This window comes from Neodiprion virginianus, chromosome 3 (genome assembly GCF_021901495.1).
Source record: "Neodiprion virginianus isolate iyNeoVirg1 chromosome 3, iyNeoVirg1.1, whole genome shotgun sequence".
Lineage (NCBI taxonomy): Eukaryota > Metazoa > Arthropoda > Insecta > Hymenoptera > Diprionidae > Neodiprion > Neodiprion virginianus.
Genome location: NC_060879.1, coordinates 9,983,560 through 9,988,921, shown reverse-complemented (window position 1 = coordinate 9,988,921; position 5,362 = coordinate 9,983,560).

Here is a 5,362-nt window from a genome sequence, read left to right as displayed (position 1 = left end):
ATTGTACCGATATATACGTTCATTGTGATTGCGGTTGCCGGTTGGTAACGTACAAGAACAACGGGGTTCATTAATTTAACCTCATCGCGTGCTCAAAGTGCGCGTTGCTGTGAATTTTTTTCCATATTTTTCACCCCTTTTTTCTCTCTCCTTCGTGTCTTGTCCATGCAGCCTAAGTCCCAACGTCCTCGCGGATTTTCTCTCTCAGCAGATATTTATCTCTCTCTCAGCAGATATTTATCTCTCTCTCTCTTAGCTGCCTTGCTTCGGTTTATTCGAATCACGCCCGAAATTGCGAGGTTGAAGCCACGGCTTTGACGCCCACTAACGTCGCCCTTGTTGCATGCTTCACCCATTCCCCAATTATCCAAAACTAATTCTTATTCAAACCAGTCGAGCAAAACACAAATATCAGAGTAATGTGCGGGCGTAGCTTTTGAGTTTCGTATCGAGTCTCTCTCTCTCGTCCAACGGAATTTCAAGTCACGTAGATGCCTCGAATCGGTATCAGAATTCATTAAAATCATCGTGAAAATATCAGTTTGGTAGTCCACCCGTATTTTCAGCTCCAGCTTAAAATAAATCTCTTCCCTGTCGGATGAGTTCATTTCACAAAGGTCAAGTGTGCGGTTCGCCGTCGGACACTCTCCTTCGTCGTGTACAAATACCATTTCTCCTGCGTGTTGAATTGAAGTTTCCCCAAACAACAGCCACCAGAAAAAAACTTGGAGTCAATACTACAGGGGTCGAATCCCTCTCGCCGCGAATACACTTGACAATAATTTCCTAATTGGGTTATCCAGGGGTTTCGCACGCGTGTAAGATACTCTTCAATCGCGAATTTACTTCTCTTCAGGCTGAACGTCCCTCGTCGTCCGGGCGCCGAATAAAAAGGGACAAAAATGTTGACAAAACGGGCGCATGGACTACTCTCCTCCGCCTCCTCCTCCTCCTCCTTCTCCTCCTCCTCCTCCTCCTCCTTCTTCTTTAGTTTGCTCGTATTTCTCGTCGTTCTTTTCTCCGTGTTTATCGTGCAAAGGATGCACATGAACGTAACATCCACATGGCGCTGATACCGCCGCGGGTGCCGGACTCGTTCACTCGTCTTGTACTCGGGAATATTTTTGCGAGTTACGTAAAGTGGATAACCAAGCAGCGCCTCAACTTGGTCCGGTTATCGAGAATAGCCGACCCTTTACAACCCGTTTCGCTCGCTTCGACCCGATGCAAAGTGTTCTTTCCGTTGACCGTGAAGCTGTGGCATACATATCTATCAGGCGCGGAAAGACGGAGAACGGATGTTTCAACGTTGTTAAAAAGTATCTATGACCTGGACCCATGCCCTTCAAACGATACCAAGGTGCAAATGTCCCGAGTTGAAGTTTCGCTCGTGGAAAAATTGTCGCAATATTCTTTCGGACAACTGTACTAAATTATTGCGAATTGGCCCAGAGTTGTGCACGGAATTCAATTGTACTCGGGAACGTCCGGAAACAAATCTTTCCTGTTCAATTCTCTGCTTGGGGACGAAACTTAGTATCAAGACCGCGATATTAACGGTGTCGTACAAATTATTCCAGAGTGTGTTATACAGATAACAAATAACAGTATAGATAACGGTGCTTCATTTTAGGAGGGTACTGAAATTATTCCTCCCACAACAGAATATCATTTGCGAAATAATAATAACTAACGAAGAGTCGATCGGTGGAGTTTAATCTTATTTGGATAACCGAAAGCTATTCTAACAAGAAAAAACTCCTTAGACCCACTACACAGATGTGTTATACGAAACTTTTTTCTGCTGTTCAATCAAGCTGCCCGTGTTTCTTTACGTCACCCAGCGTGAAAAATACGCCTTGTTGGTACGCAGCTAGTTGATTCGTGCATATGACGTTGTTATTGCTATTGGACGTCTGTTTGGAGAGATGGCAAAAGGATATGGATCATTGACGTGGGATCCGCGAATTAATGATGAGAACGAGTGTGAATGAAACGAAAGTGATGTCGAGATGGAGAGAGATAATGAATACCGATAAACGAGATTTTTATTGGTTTCGATGAGGCGATACAAACCGTATCGCAAGAGAACGTTACAGAGAGTGAGGATTTTACAGAGCGAGAGAACACATAGATTATACACATACATGATTTCGAGATAGTAGACAATACATGAGATACAGCTGATGGGTTTTGAGTCGCGACACGGGCAAGCGGCGAGATTTGACGCAGAGACGGCAAGTAAACATTGCACGCGAGTGTGCGTACATGTGCGAGGACGATTTTGAGTGTCGCGAGACACACATTTAACTATTCGATATCTTGCCGAAACAACGTCTGAAGTAAAATTTAATTGAAACAGCTTCCAGCAGATACTTGAGTACGGATATTACTACGGGGGTGTTGATATCATCATAAAAACCCGAGACGCTTCACAATTTTTGCTTATGGAGTCTACACGCGGTATTATGACATGTTTTTTAGACCTCGATAAATTTAATTTCACCAATCAATGACTCCATTTTTCTCACCGCACACGTCAACAGAAATTATTATACATTTAGTGAGCAAACTTCGTATCGTATCAGATGACGAACGAAATTTAGTAGAAATCGCTGCAAAAATTTGTCCACATATGAATTAATTGTCAAACGGACCAAGTACTGCAGGAAACAAAATTCTATTCGCATATAAACTAGAATAGAGAATTTATCTGCGATACGTAAATTTTTGAACGAATCAATTAGGCCGTTCTAAAATATTTCCATGACCTAATTAGCTTTTATTTGCTGGCGATGAAAAGTTTTTCACGACAGTCTCCAACAGTGCGATGATATCGTTCCCGTTCGGTATTGAAGCGGTGCCTCGATGACGCAGCCTTGTGAAATGGTGTGAATTGAGTAGATTACGCTGCACGCTTGTACATTTTCAAAGATCGGAATCCGATAATGGTTTACTGGATGCTGAAACAAGAAGGCAATAAGGGTTCGCGCACAGTGTGAAAAATTTCATTCAACGCCTCGATAAGAAACCGCTTGTTCGACATCAAGCAATATCGTTACAAAAATACCTGCGTCTTTCATCTTGATAAATGTCTACAAACGATAAGTTTGTAATAGAAATAAGAAATCATCAGCACTCGTCACATCCGGGTTCTTCGATCGACGCGAGATGCTAGCCGTAGGAATACTTGGCTTACGTGATAAATCCTGGGTTTAAATTCTGATATCCGCCCACGGAATATTATATTACACGCAAAAACGACGAGTCTGCAGTTCGCAGTTTCTGCAGCAGGGTCGGGGAAGGGTAATCTGTAATTAATTGCCTGCGCAAAACTGTCCGGTCCGTTTATACAGTCGGAAATTTTCTCGATCCCAGAGCGACTTTACAAAAATATCAAATCCTGGAATGCTGGAGTTGAAAGACATTTTTCCTCCGCTGATCATTGAGGCGTGAATTTCAGTGCTAGGGGTCGCTAATCAGGGAATAATGATCGTTAAATGAACAATCCGCCCGGCAGAGCGACGGCTGCAGGTTGAAATTTGACTAGTTCGCAAAAATGGCGATAGAATCGGAAGTTAATTAGTTCTGGGGTTGAATTTTATCGATCGTGAAATTTATCACCCCCCAGTAAGGATACGGGGTGGGCTGGATTAACGTTGTGACTTGGTATATTCCCGTAATTTGAGCAAGTCGGGGAACCCTTTAAGTTGAAGGCTTTAACCCAGCGCGAGCACTTCGTGATTAAACTTGTATACCCACAGCGATGTCTAAACATTCCGTATGAATCATAAACGGGATTCCGGTGAGCTCGCGGAGCTGATTCGGAAGCCTACGACCTCGCGGAGCTGATTCGGAAGCCTACGACCTTTGCGGACGAAGCAGGCGTTTTATCAATCATGGGCGCTGAATTACGACAAAACGATGGAGTAATTGAAAAATATCGGTAAATATTAATTTCTCATTTCATTGCGTTCCGTTTCAGTTATCATTTTGTACTCATGATTTCTCTTTCGAGACTTCTATTACGACCCATTTTTGCCGTGATAACACACTTTGTTGCACGGGTGATATTCTTTCGTTTGAGAATACCAGGAACCGAAAATTGAAAAATTACATTCATTCATAATCACATTTGAACTGACTTGCATAAATAAAGTAACGCACTTTTGCGCGAGAAAAAGTGTTCTGCAGTTTCAACATGATCCCTGAAAATTGTTTGTAACCTATAAGGAGGATTTTCAATTATCCCATTTTAAGTAGCATTATTTTTTGCATCTACGCAGTTACTGGGTTGAAAGTGCTTAAAATTTGGACAACAAGTTCATCCTCGTACAAGAAATACGCATTTGAAGTTGGTTTAGCCACATTAACAGATGAAGATGTTTCACACTTGGGCGTCTCCCATCTTTAAATGCTTCGGTTCAAGCTTCATTTCGGTTTGAGCTTTCCGTCCGAGTTCAATATTCCCGTCCTATAGAATCTGGTAGGCAATTTTTTCTGCATGGCAAATCAATCGGACGAACACCCGCTATGGGAATTTCGCGTATTGCACCCGCACGAAATGTTCGGTCATATAGCCGTTTCTTCGCTTCTCCGGCTTCACATTGACCGTTTCGTTTCGCGTATCGCACGACCCGACAACCTACGCTTCGTCTATGACGCAGATTTGCTTCCCTCTTGCGGTATCTACGACGTCCTTGGGCAAGGTTACAGAGGGCTGGGAGAAGAGTCAATGAGACGGCGCCAAGGAGACTGGCTCGAATCCTGCTCTTTGAGTTTCCAGCACACTCTGCGTCAAGATTTGCCCCACAGGCTGGCTACCCCTCGTTTTAGTGAAATCGCGCGTTCAAGTTTCTACCAGAGAATGCTTGATGCCTTCATTTCTGAGAAAAAGCACTAAAACTCTCGTTGAGCTCCCGGTTTGCCCTAAATTGTTTTATTCGTTGCTCCGAACCTTGCACGATGCCTATATACACATACTCGGTGAAAAGGATGAGTCAAGATCTTCAGAGCCGCTTATCGCGCGTGAAATTCAATTGTTTCAAACCCACCTCCAAATAAAAACATGAATTATCCGCCACTGCATGGTCTTCTTTCCCTTTAAAATACGTCTCGGCGATTACCAAAAGCAGAAAGTTAACCAAATTCAGGGAAATCCTGCTACACAACTACATGTAAAAATGCTTTAGTGGTATGCATTGAAAATCTGTACCATGTGCGGATACTTTTGCATCGTAAGGGTGGAATGTTGAAAGGGCTACCAGGTGCCAATGAAATTTCGCCTGTAAGAAAAGTGTCTCGTATTTTCTGTTCACGCGATCGCTATACTGAATTGGGTATTCAAAGTAAGAGAGGCACT